This window comes from Crocodylus siamensis, chromosome 9, assembly GCF_052110815.1.
Source record: "Crocodylus siamensis isolate JL-2025a chromosome 9, ASM5211081v1, whole genome shotgun sequence".
Taxonomy (NCBI): domain Eukaryota; kingdom Metazoa; phylum Chordata; order Crocodylia; family Crocodylidae; genus Crocodylus; species Crocodylus siamensis.
In genome coordinates, this window is record NC_143403.1 from 46,500,071 (window position 1) to 46,516,594 (window position 16,524).

General features: G+C 46.3%; 1 protein-coding gene across 1 annotated transcript in view; it reads left to right on the forward strand.

Moving 5' to 3' along the window:
• Positions 1–16,524, forward strand: part of RTN4R (reticulon 4 receptor) — a 193,972-nt gene that overhangs the window by 125,229 nt on the left and 52,219 nt on the right. The window lies entirely within an intron of this gene.

The window sequence follows — 16,524 nt, forward strand, 5'->3', positions numbered from 1 at the left end:
CTTAATCTGAGTCCCTTGAGTATGTGTAAATATATGTTTACATATTTATGTGTGTAGATATGTATTACAAAACAACCTTTAGCTACATGATCCCTGACTAACAGCTATGGTGGATCCCTGCCTCATGCAGTTCAGAGGATGAAGTTGCTAGAGAAAGAAGGCAGTAGTATTGTGTCAAAGGGTTTAACTTGAAGAGCTGAGTTGTGTTCCTGGTTCTAACAGACTTCCTGAGTAGGGACAGACATTAAATATAAACTGATTTAAGTGATCAGAAACTGGTTTAAACCTGTAACAGAACAGATGTTCAGTGCACATAAACCAGCTTGATAATGGCTGAAACCCATTTGAGATAAACCTGGTTGAATATAGTATCAGACTTAACTGATTTGCATCAAACCAGTTTATGCAAAGTCTGTTCAAGACCCCAGCATTTAAGTTTAAGGGTTTAAATTAAATCAGAGTCTCCCAGCATCCTGACATGCTCTCTGAGCTGAGTGGGGCTCTCTGCTCCAGAAAGCTGGGCTGGCCCCTCCCCTCTGCTCCCTGGCTGCAGCTTGCACAGAGACTGCATGTACACCAGGGTCTGCCTGGATTCCTCTTGCTCCCTCCCTCCCCCTCACCACTCCCTGCTCAAGCAGGGATTTCCTGCATCCACTCTGCCTTAAACAGACACCTGTCAGAATTAGCTAGCATACCACATGATGGATACAATCTGGGTTGTGGGAGATGGGACAAAGGCAGACAGGACTGTGTCCACTTAGGGCTCTTTGAAGCTAATCAACAGGTGGCTGGTAATATCCTTTCATTCCTTCCTTGGAAACAGTTGTTTAAGAAGAGCTTGAATTAATGAGAGATCCTTTTGTTTAACTGATAGGGTGATAAATGCTCCCTGTGTAACTCTCTGCTGTGCAACTCAATGCTGTGTAAATCCTTCCTGGCTGCCTCACTTTCCAGTGTAAATCCCTGCTGGCTTCCTTGACCCCCTTAGCTCAGCAATGTAGAAGGGGAGGGAGGGCTGGTCTAGTGCCCCCTGGCTTCTAGCCTGAGCCACTGCAGGCATGTGCTTGCATTTCTGGAATGAAAAGGGAATATCTGTCTACCTCCAAATTGGTTCAAGCGTTGCAGGTTAGAGTAACCTGCAAAGATTGAATCAATTCAGGCTCAGGCTTTTTGAATGTCTGTCCCTAGGCCCCATGTTTGACTAAGATGGTTTGATGGCATATGTGAAGAAGGAGGCAGAACCATAGGTAGATCCATGATTTTAAAAAGGAAGGTGTGAAAGCAGTGATTAGCACTGCAAGGATGGCTGCATACCCAGGCTACCAACGCCCCCTCACCTCCTGCCCAGTTGGGCCAGGCAGAGCACTTTGCCAGGGACTTTTTTAAGTCCCCACATTTAGAAACTTCCCCTCTCCCCAACCTTTTAGCATCCTATCCCTTCCCCACCCATTCTGCCCATGGCCTCTCTACTTACAGGAAGGGGACACTTAGCCACCACCACCATCCTGGTTGCTTCTGCCCTGCTCCAGGCAGGGCTTCAGGGAGCAGCTTCAAAGGAATCCAGGCTCAGTCAAGGATGGAAGTGGTGGTAGGCAGGTTCTGCCTCTGCGCCTGCTCCTGGGCTGAAAGGGAAAACCCCAAGGGACTGGGCAGGGAGAGGAAGCTGCCTGCTGCCCCTACTGTCCCAAGATCCTCATACATCCTGGATGGAGCAGGGCAGGAGCAGCTCTGGGACTCCCCCAGCCTGTGGTCAGCTAGGGACAGTGGCAGTGGTAGTGGCAGGTAGTGCGGGGGGAGGAGCAGGAAGGGTTTACTGAGAAGATGATTCTTACTTGCTTCAGGGACTTAAAAATGTCCCTGAATGCTGCTCCCGCTGTGTGGTCCAAAAGGGGATGTATGACTGCACCCCGTCTGGATCTACCCATGGGCAGAACTAAGGCTGTAGAGGTACTGTAACTCTGATGCTTGACTTTTGAGTGCTGGATTTTGAAAACCTAAATAGCACTGTTTTGTTTTGGATGGATGCAGCATTTATTTCTGTGATCCCCACAGATACCACACTCATCAGAAGGTGTGATCTCGCCTGCAGGCGCGGAGCCCACATGTGTAATTTCCATCTCATACTGCGTTATTTAAATCAGCTGATGTGAGAAATGGTACAATGCTGTGGGGGGCTATTGTGAAAAACCCTCTGTGAAGGCTTTTCACAATGTGATGGCAGCTAGAATATTCATCTGTTTTTGAAGAGACTGCTGCTGATGATGTATTATTTATACAGCAGGAAATTAGACTCAGAGGAATCAAGTATTCTTCAAATAAGCTTCCTATTTCTGTCAATTAAGAATGCACAGGCTGTTTGTTGGTTCCCTGGTTTGGAAAGAGTAACAGAGGGAATAGAAGCAGCTTCTGGTCATTTCCCTGATGTGGCACGCAGAAAACTGCCATCCCAGCAGCTCTCCAGACATTTCAGATGGAGGAAAAATTCTGGATTCCATAATCCAGCCAGTAAAATAAATTCATGTAGCCTTTGTGCACACACACTGTCTCTAATTTCAGTGGAAGATAGAATAAACAGGTCCAAGAAAAGAGAAGGCACTTAATCTGACACGGGAACATGAAAGCTGTGAACACATGAACTTTCATTGTTACCTTCTGTAATGTAATCCAGTGCGTGTTGTTGTTACTAACAAATGGCTGCTAAAGCCAGGAGACCATTGTTATGAGTTAAGGGTCATTTACTCCCTAATTAATGTTGTAATTTTTCATGTGTTCCCTGTGTAGTTCCTGAGTAAATGAGTTGGAATATAATTAATAGCAGGAGTGCCTTCCTCCCCTTTATGGCCTACCTCAAGTAATTGTAATATATGCTCAGAGTTGGCAGAAAACTGTATTAATGGAACATGAAAGAGGCTTCTGATACCATCATGATATGGGGCATTATCCCGTAGTTGTGACATGAGATATTCTCACAGTCATGAAGTGAAGGGGCATTCTTGCTAGCCACAAAACAAGGCATTTTCAAAGAGCTGTGAAATGGCATATTCTCACAGAGCTGGAAAAGAATGTTTCCATAGATTCAGGAAAAGCCACATTCTTCTCCAGCTGTGAAATACATTCTTCTTGCATTGTGAAAGAGTGCTTTCACACATAGCCAGCCATAAAATGGCAGTGGGAAGGGAGGCAGAGAGCTCAACAGTGTTGCCCAGGATTTCTACCTTTGTAAATTCCTGAAGAAATACTGTAGGAATAGGTAAAAAGAACGCCAAACAAAATAATGTTCATGTTGAGTAAAACTTAGCAAGCACTTTGGAAGAGGTATACCCTGAATGCATACAGCTCCAGAAGAGTCCCCTGCATTGCCTCCTATCTGCTAAGGTCTGAACAGATCAACTTTGGTCTTCTGAGGCATGAACACTGCACTCAGATTAAGGGGTGAAGGTCTGTTGCTTTGACACATGCATCCCTTAATTAGGCAAGGATTTGATTTTACTGTGAATGCAAATCTCCTGGTTGCCTCAGGGGGAAATCAGCTTCCACCACGTAGGGTATTACCATTATAAACTTTTACAAAAGGAATTCAAGGTTTTTTCTGGTATTCCTTTGCAACTGGGGCAACTGAGGCACAGGTAGGTTAAATAACTTGCCTGTGGTCTCTCAGGTTAGTGGTTGTCAGGAACAGAGCACAGTTTCCTTATGTCTAATTCTGTGCATTACCCACTAAACAATGCTGCCTCAGCAGGTCAGCCCTAGCTGTTAGCACTACCACATTTACAGTAAAACTATCTGTCAACATCCTGATAAAATGTGACTGTGATTGGATATAAATGCCCCTGAGTTTCAATCTCAGAAGAATCCAGAAACTCTGTCCAATGTGCTGGTGCTCCAGGAAAGGTGACTGTTCTGCAACTGGGGCTGGCACAAAGGGCTGGGAGTTGGTTAATCACCAAGAAAGGAGTTTTGCAGAGATTATCTTGTGGTGGTTATAACAGACCTGCAGCCTCTACAGGGCTGCCACCTACTGAACTAGCCCCATTTGGTTTATTTAAAAGACAACTCTACAAACAAGCCATCCTGGTGGTGATCCCAGAGTTCTGTTGTATAACTTAGACCAGTGACTTTTAGCCTGGGTTCTGTGACAACCTGGGGTGTCATACAATACTTTAAAGGGTGCCCTGCAGCATTAGCACTGTTAAGTATGCAAATATCTACACATGATTTCACAGTAGCAGGGCAGCTCCATGCCTGTGGCAGCCACAATGCACAGGGCAGCGCCAGCTGTCACAGTGCTGATTATGGAGGAGAGTTCAGCTGCTGCAGTGATGGCAGCTATTTTTGTGCTCCCTGCCCCCACTCAGTTACACTACTGCATGAAACACAAGGTAAAGCCAGAGATTTCAAATAGGAACCCACAGTGCCCAAACCATTCTGACCTGCTATGGTTTTTCTTAGTTTTTTGCAACAAAAGAATTTCTGGTTTTTTTCCATAATCAAAAAATTAGTGAAAGTTAAGAGTTGGCCCTTTTCAAGGATTGGGTTAACAAGGGGTGCTGTACATCTAAAAAGGTTGAGAGCCAGTGACTTGGACCAATTTCCTGAATGGTATAAACCAGGAGTATCAAACTCACCCCAACTGCCAGGCTGGATCTGGACTGCAGCACTCTTTACAGGATTGGGTCCACACTGCAGGGTTGTTCATGGCTGGATCCAGATGAGTTGGAAGTGGTATGGTGAGTGGTGATGGGGTGAGTTGTTGAGGCTGTAGGGTAAGCAGCAGTGGCTACCACAGGAGTCAACACAACTGTCACTTGTCCCTGTTGTTAATATGCATTGCCAATAGGGATCTGTGCCCTAGATTTCCACAATGGAACTGCCCCAACTTGCCCTACCAACATATTCCTGGCCCCTCTACAAGTCCTGTGAGCCACATGACACAGTTCTGTGTGCCTGATCCAGCCCACAAGCCAGAAGTGTGACAATCCTGGTATAAACTGTACCAGCCAAATCACTTTTCTACCAGTGAAGCTGCTTTTTCACCATAGCTGTGGCTGATACATCTGGGTCCATTATGGGGTGATATTTTCATACTCTTAACTACAGAACTATACTGGCAGAGCTATCTAGCACAGATCAGAACCAGCCCTAAAAAGATCTTCCAACCCATACAGGGTTCAGCACCAGGCCACCAGACAACAGAATCTAATAGATTTGGACTGACTTCTTTATGGGGTCTGGACTCCCTCTACATAAATTCTCCTTTCTAGCTTTGGACTCTTTCCACCAGCTCACAGTCCTTACTGGCGGCTGTTGGAAGTTTCAGTTGCCATTATATTTAGTAACTTAAATTCATAGCTATATGAAGCTTGCTTAGAGACCTGTGGGAAATGAGGTATGGATATTCAGTCAGGAAACAGTAGCCTTGTGTGGGCAGGGTAGCCAATAAGAGAATGAGCCATGGAGCTTAAACTATCTCCATCTAAGTGCCTAGTAGCAGGTTTCCTAACTCTGAGGCAGTGCGAACAGATAAGTGGGGAGCAAGATGAGGAAGCTTATGCTGCATCTAATGGTTCTTTTCTCCTCTGATAAATAAAGTACCTTGGTCTCTAAGAACATCAGTCCAGCTCTAAGCATACTCACTTGAACCATTTTAGAAGAAATCCCAAGGAGCCAATGCATGGCAGGGAGAAGAGTATTACAGATATCTATCAGCCTAGCTGATGATGTAATAGCAAAGACTGAAAGAGTCTTCAGACAGTAAATGACAGCAAATCCTTTTACCACTGTTGCCAAATGCACTGTGTTGGGGTGGGAAGGGCTGTATTTTACAATGATAGGCACTTCCAGTGCTGAATTGGCCTGTGCTTATGGAACTAAAAGTGAAATTTCTCTTTTCTGTGCATGTTTGGGCTTCCTGTAGTTTTCCCAGTGTTGTGCACGTCTGTGCAGCTGCTGAGCTTCATGCACCAGAACCTTTCTGTGAGACTCAGGGTTGAGGCATAGGGGTGCATGTTCACCCCCTGAGTGTGGTGGTACACCCCCTGAAAAAAGCCGCCAACACTGTCAGTGCCTGCGGTTGTTTGCCACTAACCAGCCTGCCGCCAACACTGCTGGTGGCGCCTGTGGCCATTCCATTTTTGCTCCTGGCTGCCGCAGGTGCCTCTGCGGGTGGTTGCTGACACTGGCCAGCGCTCACCATCCTCCCTCCCCCACCACCAACAGTGCCAGCGGCATTTGCGGGAGTCCCAGCTTACCACTGTTGAGCCCCTGCTGCTGCAGTCCCACAGCCACCAGCATGGCCGTGCCTACCCAGCCACCAGGGCATGCACTGTTCATGATGAAACTCCTGCATGTCCATATGGTCTCCAATAACAGAGCGCAGGGAACATTTGTGGGAGTGGCTGGTTGTTCCTTATGCGTCTCCAGAATGGTTCTTTAATGAAAACAGTAGTTCAGACCAGCTTATATAGGGCTCAGGTGGCAAATATTTTGCCTTGGAGATATGAGCCTGAAACTCACAATCAGCAGATGGTTAGTAGGGCTGCATAAAGCTTTGGTCCCTGATTTGATCTGGTGGAGATTCAACCCAATTCGGTGGTCGAGTCTCCAAATTGAATCAGGAGACCCCTTGATCTCTCTGAATTGAATCGGAACCCTCCAAATCAATTCAGAAAGTTTTGGAGATTTGGACATAGACACAGCTTTAAATGTTTTTTCTACATACCTCAAGGTACCAGGTAGCTTGTGAATGCTGCAATGGTGGGGTAGATGGAATGTCCCATGGGATTGAAGGGGATCCCCCAGCATGCTCGACAGCAGACCCAGAAGTGGATCAAAAGCACTTGCAGTCTACTTCTGGGTCTGCCAGGGAGTGCACCAGGGGGTCCCCCAACTCCCATCTCAGACTGGTGACTCCTGGGTCTGGTGGGCACCTGGGGTCCCCACGAAGCTAATCGCCAAGCCAGAAGAGATGTGTGTGGGGGGAGGGGGGGGCCTGACCCACTCCCCAGTAGACCTGGAAGTGGACCGGAAGTACTTCCAGTCCACTTCTGAGTTTGCCACCAAGCACGCAGAGACCCCGCCACGCTTATGTGGGACACTCCATCTGCCCCACCATAACAGTGTTCACGAGCTGTGCCTGGTACCTCAAGGTATGTATAAAAACATTTAAAGCTGTGTCTATGGCTGAATCACTGATTCTCCTAATCATCATCAAATCTTCAGATTCAGATTTGGCCAGATCAAAATCAGGGACAGTGGTTCGAATCAATGAATCACTGTCCCCAATTCATGCCGAATCTGAATCTAATACGGCCCATTTTGCACATCCCTAATTAGTGTTCTCTTCTTCCCCAATCCTAGTGCCATGATTTTCAGTGTCCTGAGTTCCCTTCCCCATGCTTAAGGACTGCCATTTCTCTGATGGCACAGTCCTGCAATGGCTTCCTGTCCATCTCATATGCCAGGATTAAGAATGTGGAGACAGAATGCATTTACTCTGGAATTATTATCTTAACGTCCCAAAAGAAATTACAAAGATACACGTTGAGCAGACATATGATATACAGTCTTACACCAATGTAAGTTACACCATTTGAGGATAAGGTTACCCTCAGGATGTGAAGAGTAACTATACATCAGGAGCAGGCAAAATATGGCCCATGGGCCAGATGCAGTCTGCCAAGCACTTTCATCCAGCCTGCGATGCCCACCAACAAATTGTGCTCCGCCCAGCGCTTCCATCAACAAGGCTGGGAGCAAGGCACCCACGTGTACACATGGCCCCAAACATACCCTACTGCCTCACTCCCACCCTCATGGGCGGAAAGGCCTGACTGGCCAGCACGCAGCTTCCACATGGGGCTGCTGCTGCAGCTCCCAAAGATATGCTCTGTTTCTCAAGTCTCCTCCTGGCTCAGGAAAGCAGCAGGGGCAGGGGTACAACTAGGTGGGAGCACGAAGTGGGGCTGGGGTTGCGGCAGCATGAAGCCTGCACACAAGGAGCTGGCGGCAGTCCAGAGCTCAGGTGATGGGGCAACTGTCAAGGGCTGGGGCTACCTATGTGGCCATTGACAGTTCAACAAAACTCATTAAGAGTCCCTCCACCTAAAATAATTTCCCACCCCTGCTACACGTTGTATAAATTACACTAATTGTGTGTCTACTCTGCTGGTTGGTTTTGTTCCCAGGTAGCCATTTGCTGAATGTAAACTGCTCACCTTTCATAGTGACCAGGCACTATAATATAATAGGACTGCCTGCTGTCAGATAGCTTGGAAACATTGATCCTGGTTGCATCTACTTGAGACAATGGCTGTGTGGTTGTTTCTGTGCAGTCATTTAGTACTTTCATGCTCAAGTACTAAACTACTGAGCAGTAACTGGCATTACTGCACAGTAGTGTCCCCACATGAATTCCTGGTGATGCTGACTGCACAGCCACTTGTTACTACAGTGAAGTGAAGTAGCTTGTTACTACTGCGCAGTAGTGTCGCATCATGGTTCATGCTCTGCGATGCTACTGTACAGTAGTAACAAGCTACTGTGCAGTAAGCATCTTGTATAGACATGGCCACTCAGGTGTAAATATACTACAGCGTAAAATCCAACATAAACTATTGTATGGAAATACTGTTTTATGTTCATGTCCATAATTTCCTCCCAAGTGTCAGATTTGGCATTTACTAGCAAATCTATTGATGGGACCCTATGCATAGGGACCTACCAAAATCATGATTTCTGAAAAACTGCAAAATCTGGCATTTGCCACAAAATCAGGCAATGCCTGTGAAATCCACAGGAAAATAAATTTACTGAATATAAAATGCTGATTCTTAGCAGCCCTCATGGTACTGTGGCCAGGCTGTGTAGCCCCTGAGGGGGGAAAGAGGGAGGGGATCTGCCAGCATACAAGGAAGCTCAAAATGGCTGCCTCCCCTGCCCCTCATCACTGAGTGGCTGAAAGGGCTGCCTCTCATGTGGTTCTTCCCCTCTTCACCAATCAGCAGTGAGGGGAAGGGCAACAAGGGGCCCTCAGGCAATCAGAGGTATGGAGAGGCCCTGTTATGATCAGCCTGAAAAAATGGCAGCTGGCAACACAGTCTCCCCATGAAATTAGCCAGCCATCTCCTTCAGTTGGGTAGACCCCTCTTTATGTATGTACACCATCATTCCACTGCAGATCTAGCTGCTATGCCAGCATCATTTTTCATGAAGTATTGCTCTCCTAGGGGACTTCAATCACCCCAACATCTGTTGGGAGGGCAATACAGCAGTTCACAGGTAATCCAGGAAGTTTTGTAGACTGTTGGGGACAACTTCCTGGTGCAAGTGCTGGAACAGGCAACTATAGGTCATGCTCTTTTGACCAGCTGCTCACAAACAGGGAAGAATCAGTGGGGAATGCAGTAGTGGATGGCAACTTGGGCTGCAGGGACCACAAGATGATTGAATTAAGTAAGGATCCTGAGGAAAGGAAGGATGGAGAGCAGCAGAGTATGGACACTGGACTTCAGAAAAGCAGACTTTGACTTGCTCAGGAAACTTACGGGCAGGATCCCCTGGAAAGCCAGCCAGTCTGAGGGGGAAAGGAGTCTAGGAGAAGGGCTTCTACAAGTATGTCAGTAGCAAGAGGAGGATTAGGGAAACTGTGGGTCCGTTACTGAATGGGGGAGGCAATGTGACAGAAGATGTCAGAACAGGCTGAAGCACTCAATGCTTTTTTCACCTCAGTCTTCACAGGCAGGGTCAGCTCCCAGATTGCTGCACCTGGCAGTACAGTTTGGGGAGGAGGTGAACAGTCAACAGTGATTAAAAAAATGGTTAAGGACTATTTAGAAACACTGGACATATTCCAGTCCACGGGGCTAGATGGGATGCACCTGAGGGTGCTGAGGTAGTTGGCTAATGTATTGTAGAACTGATGTGATTGTAGGGAATCATCTTCGAAAACTTGTGGCGCAGGGGAGGTCCCAGATGATTGGAAAAGGGGAAACATAGTGCCCATATTTAAGAAAGGGAAAAAAAGAGGATCCAAGGAACTACAGACCAGTCAGCCTTGCCTCAATCCCCGGAAAAATCATGGAGCAGCTCCTCAAGGAATCCACTTCCAAGCACTTGGAGGAAAAGAAGTTGATTAGAAACAGCATGGATTCACCAAGAGCAAGTCATGCCTGACCAACTATTATGCAGTTCTCATAATCCCTTACTACCTCACACTCCTTTCCATGTGTCCAAAGGTGAAGTTGCCACTTTCCCAGCTGCCACCACCTGCATTTTTTCCCTCTGGTAATATCTACAAGGCATCTGAGTACATGCCTGGGTGGCGTACTGTCTGTTCCCAGCAGTTTTTGGATGTGGTATTCTTGGACATAACTAAATGTGCTATCCAGTCCTCTTTAGCCTCCTAGCCCACCCTCACTCTTCAGGGATTAGGCTAATGGTTCTCAACCTTTCCAGACTCAGGATGCTCCATAACTGTTTTGCTTTGTTTTTTAATTTGGTGTTACCCTTATGGAAAATGCTGTTCTGCTGCCTCAGTTTACTTCAGTGCTTCTTAACCAAGTGATGCTGCCATTGACATAGCTGCTGCCACTTCTGGGTAAAAATGCTCTGCATGCTTCATAAACAACCAGAACAGGAAGGGCTGCAAGACATGCCCATGTGCCTACTTACATTAGGGTTATGTGATAAGCCTAAAGTAGGCAGGCCTGATGCCTCAGCCTTTCCCAGCCAAGTCTCACATGTACCTCATATAAACGGGTGGAGCTGCCCCCCATGCCTCTATTTCCAGGTCTGTGTGACACTAGACCAGGAAGGGCTGTGGCAAGAACAGGCTCTTGCCTTCATTGGCTTCATCCAGATGGCAAGGGGTGAGGTTTGTGGTGCCACAAACAGCAGGCAGGGAATGTGAACATGTGTCCTGTATATTTGCAGTGCAGGGTCAAAATTTACTACCTGGAAATATTGGTAGCAAAAAAGAGCACTGGCAAAATTGTGGCGCACATAACAGGATCATGCGCCCAAAGACATGGGGGCTTGGTCCTTCAAAGCGTCTCCACTCTAGTTGTACCCTAGCTCCTTCAGCACACTGGGAGCCAGGAGGAGCTGGGCAAGGACAGTTTGCCCAAGGTGGGACAATGTGTCCCTCCACAAAGCGCATGTGCAGGGACATGTGCCATGGCAAAAAGTAGTGGCTCAAATTTGTGCCACTGCTATTTTTGGTGCTGCTAATGCATGTCCCTGCACATCTGGATGTGGCCATTAGGGTTATTAGATAAACCCAATGGAGGCAGGAGTGCCTGATTCTCTCACAGATGTGCATCCCAGTTCAGCTCCAACAACATGACTCCTCAAAACTGAGGTGCATGGGAAAGTTTCATGAGGCAATAACCACAGTGCTGGTGTCACAGCACCCCGACAGGTTCCCATGGCACCCTGGTTAAGAATCACTTAGGCCTTGATAATTACATACCCACACTGTTACCTTAGTTTACAGGTATGTCAAGCCAGAGAACCATCCTGCTGCCCATCCCCACACATGGACAGAAACCAACATATCATCGCTCTCCTAACACCAGACATCACAGGCCTTGAAGTCAGCAGGCTGATAAACAGCAAGCAGAAACAGCTCTGATTTGCAAGACTCCAGCTCATTCATAGGGAGAGAAAGGCAGCTAGCAGGCTCTCTCTGGCAGGCTATTTCGACTTTGAAGAGGTTCATGAAATATAAGCTACACAAGGCATTAGGCTTCTCTCTACCCTTCATGCTTATGGGGAAATAAATGCTTTTCTTTTCTAGTAAATGTAGGGCTGAGCCTCTCTGTCTGAAAATGTTGGGTTTGCTATGGAAACCAGGGCCCCCGATCCAATAGCTCTTCTGCCTTCATCTTGGGAAGAAACAGTGACATGATTTCTGAGCTGGAAACAATGAATACAAGAGAGAGACAGGGATGGATTCTGATCTAAGCTATACTGGTGTAAATCCTGAGTTGCTTCACAGATTCATAAGAAAGCAGCTGAGAACAGAATTTGTCCAAAACAGAGAAAGAGAATGCAGGACACACGCACACACACACACAAAACAACCCTTCCGAGTCTTTTCTATTCTGCACATTCCTGTTCTTATTTTTTTTAAACAATCATTCCAGCTGGGAACATATGATGAAACAAGTCAGTGTTTCTAGGGAGTCTGTAACAAAAATAATTTTGCAGTGACGGCATTTAACAATTTCCTTTTACCTATTTACTTTTCAGTGAACTGATACTAGCAGGAGAGTACAGTACTGTTCACATTGGTGGTCTGTTGCCACTCACCATCACAGAAAATGATTGTCAGTCAACTATACCTACTCTGTTACCATTAATATTCTTGCCCCATTGAAGGTGGAGCTGTTCATATACAGAGACAGAACAAAAATACTCCATAAAGTTTGCAGTTACAATTACTAGCACAATGGCTTAGTGACCATGATCAAACATGCCAAGTGGAATCAAGCTAGCATTTCATATTATATGCTGCCCACCACAAGGCCTTGTTGTGGTGGGGACTTCTTAGCCTGTGTGCCGCAGTGCTAGCGACTATTTGTTTATCCCTCTGTTCAGATGAGGTACAGATGTAGCAGCCACCGGTATTCTTACCTTTCCGTCTCTGCAATGGCCTGGATTGCAGTAGGCTCCTTCAGACTTCTCCAGTCTTTCTCTCTCTCTTCTATAATTAAGCTTGGTCTTTTTTTTATTATTATTTCACTAACAGCAGGAAAAGAAAGTTTCCCTTTGATGGAAAAGGAGTTAAGGAGCCTCTGATCAGAGTGGTTTTGATTATAGCAAAACCTTGCAGTGGTTGAACAACACACTGGCAGGGACAGCGTGTGTGAGGGCTCCCAAGCTGCTGAAGCTGCTTTCCAACCCTTACATCTCTGGCTGTGCCTAGAATCACAAGTGCTGTAATTAGTTCCTCAGTGCAACAAGCTGGGGAATAGCTGCTTTTCACAATGTTTTCTTTTGTGAAGGGAAAGGGACAAAACAGAACAGAACTGAAAGCTTATCCAGTGGGCAGGTTGCTTATTACATCCCAGAGTAACAGCTGAGGAGGCTGAGAAGAGATGAGGGCACAAACTGATTTCAGTCAGCTTACTGAGTTGGAAGCCAGGTCTGGAGGCAGCATATTTAGGCTGCTTCAATATTTGCTGCTCAAAATGGCTGCATGGCTGAGGTGAGAGTCAGACAAGCACTTGGGCCCAGAAGAGTTGAGGCCCAGCTGGAATAAATGGAATTCATAAATGAAAATCCTTGTTGCATTAAAACAAATACGAGAAGAAGCAATTTGCATGTGTGAGAGCATCTAGTAAGGTGGCAAGAACAAACTCATCTCTGTGACCCCAGCAGTCGCATACCTGCCAAGTCTGGATCGCAGAGCGTCTCAGTCCAGCATGGTGCTGCTGTCTGGTCGTCAAGACCTCCTGCAGCCCCAGCTATCTTCCCTGGCTCCTAAGCATCTCACAGCCTGTAACAGAGTGAATTTTAGAGTACTGTATTTTATGGGGTTAGGCAGGGTTTTAACCCCCTTACACAGCTGAGAGTTGAGGCCCAAGGTTTCTCACAGAGCCTCTGAAGGAGGAGGAAGTAGCAATGATCTCCCGAATCCTGCACTGCCCGTAAGCACTGACCCATTCTTCCCCCTTGAAAGGCAGCCGTGCAAAGCAGTTACCTCTCTGTGCACGCGTAGTTCTGTGTGCTTAATTTCTGAGTTCTGGTGTCAGTGACACTCTGTCATTGCCGCACTCTGATGTGTGCAGACAATCCGCAGGCATCACAAGGCCCTTTGCCAAACAATACCAGATAACAAACAAATCTATGCAAACCAATGCCTGTTCATGAACCGTTTGCTAAAGTCTTAATCCAGGGCTATATTGTTTGTCCAGCTGTGCTGCCAGGAATAGCTGCCTAGAGGGACTCACCAATGGCAGCATTTCTCTTCTGCTGTTAGACACTAGCATGAGCATAGGAAAGGCAGAAGGCATTTGTTACCTGTTCTGGGACATTTTGCAGTGGGTTGGTTTTTTTTGTTTTTTTTTCTGATTTTCTATTTCTCTTTAGAGAAATTGGCTAGGCAAGGAGCTGCCATGGTTTCCATGGGTGGTAATATCATGTGAAAGCGTATGAATTACAAGGTTAATAAGGAACAGAGCAAATCCATGAGGAGGAAGCTCCTTATTTCTAGTCTTCTCTGGCTCAGGCATAGAAGTAAGTAGAAGGTGTCTATGGAATGAGCCAGCGAAGAAGGAATCAAAATGGACTGATTAGAAATATAAAAACGGATTAGAAACGCTGAACAGAAATGTAGGTCAGGAAAGGCCTTGTCTGCCATCAAGTCTAGTCCCTGATGTATTTAGAAAACTATTAATCCAAAAATTCCTTTAAATCATACGATCATAGGAAAGTAGGAATGGAAGGGACCTCATGAAGTCATCTAATGCAGTCCCCTACTCAAGGCAGGATCAACCCTGATTTAAACCACCCCAGCCAAGTGCCTCTCCAACCTATGCTTGAAAATTTCCAAGAATAGAGATTCTACAATGTTTCTAGGTAGCCTGTTCCAATACTTGATCACCCTCATAGACAGAAACTTCCTCCAAGCTAATTTTTCTCTGCTGCAGCCTGAGGCCATTGCTCCTAGTCCTGTCACTACAACCAGAGAAAATACTCTATCTCCATCCTCTCTATAATTGCCCTTCCAGTATCTGAAGACTTATCAAATCCTTCTCATTCTTCTCTTGGCCAGACTAAACAATGCTAGTTCTTTCAGCCTTTCCTCGTAAGTCATGCTTCCTAGGCCCCCAATCATTTCTGTCCCTCTGCAATACCTTCATACACACTACAGGGTCCAACCCTGAAACACCAAGTACACCCTATAGTACGCCATAGGTACAAGCAGGTACTACCAGTGCCCTGCCACTACAGTGACAGGTGGGTGGTTGGTTAATACATGATGAGAGGCTCCTCAGAAGATGACTGTGTCCCACACTACCGAGAAAGGCAAAAACCATTCCAGTCCTTACCAACCTGACTTAAGGGGAAAATTCCTTCCAGACCCTTGATTTGGTAATCAGTATGAGCCTGAGCAGAAAACTCAAGGCCCGTTATCCAGGAACATTTGGATTTCTAGTACTAGTAGGAGTGTCAGCACTCCCTTTGCCAAAACCCCCACCTTTAGCTGTGATCAGTGTCTCAGTACTTCAAAAGGAAGGCAAAAATCCAGAAGCCAGTCTGGAGCTATGTGCCGCCTCTGGAGTCACATGTCAGGTCTGCAGCCGCACGCTGCCTCCAGTCACATGCTGGGTCCAACCCTGAGCACTGCCTCCGGGGCCATGCACTGAGCCTAGAACCATGCACAGAGTCTGGATCAGACACATCATGTGGCTCCAGAGCCAGCACATGGGGTCCTGAGGGGTAAAAAGATTCCCTACTGGCCCCTACCAGTGCAAAAGCCCTGAAGCATATGATTATCTTTTCATGCTAAAAGAAGCTATTTTATAAATATATAATATACCATATCATGCTGCCACTGGAAAAGGGTGCAGGTTGTATGTCAGGAAAAATGGTAATTTAATTTCAAACTACAATTCTTACCAAAGAGAGTGAGGAAACATGCACATTCATGAGACAGTCTCACCCGCTGTAGCATAATCCAAAGCCTTGTGATCTGGAGGCTGACCTAATATGTGGAAGACCCATTTTCAAGCTCCTGTTCTTCCTGATTTCTACCAAAGACTTTGTATGTTAGTCTTCTACATTTTAGGAATGCATCCTTACCACTAGATTTAAATTTTTCCAGTGGACACAGGCAAGTCTCCACATCAGTTTCTTAGGGCACACTTACACGTGCTCTGGGGGCGGGGGGATGACACTTTAATTAGAGCAGCTCCAAGAGCCGCTCTAATTAAAGTGCTGCCACATCTCATGTATCAGTGTCCCTGCACTTATAAATCCTGTTCAAGCTTTAGATAAAGCACCTCTGCCGCCATTTTGAAGTGTGGGGACACTGATTCATGAGACACAGGGGCCTTCTGGAACCAATTGCCACACTGCAGCAGGCTTGATTAATCAAGTCTACTCTGACATGCTGGAATTCCAGTGCATCGGAACAGACTGCGCACTCGTGTATAGCCACTCTTAGGTGCTACCTTTATATTAATTTGGCTTATCACTTCCTTTGGGGCAGTTATACTATATAAATACATATTCAGTAAATTATACCTTTGTTTTCTGCATCCTCTATGACAGTGGTTCCCAACCTTTTTTATACTGTGGACTGGCAAACTGACTCAAAGAATTTTGGTGGAGCAGGTATAGAAAGAATCTAATTTATGTATTCACATTTGTAAATATTTAAATATGTAATTTTGTGAATATTTAAATTTGTACCTGGGTACAGGTTGGGGCACCGGGGAAACTCTGCAGGGGGAGGGGGCTGCCTAGGCAGTGGCCTTTGGAGACCCAGCTGGGGCTGCCTGGGAAGAAGGGGCTCCA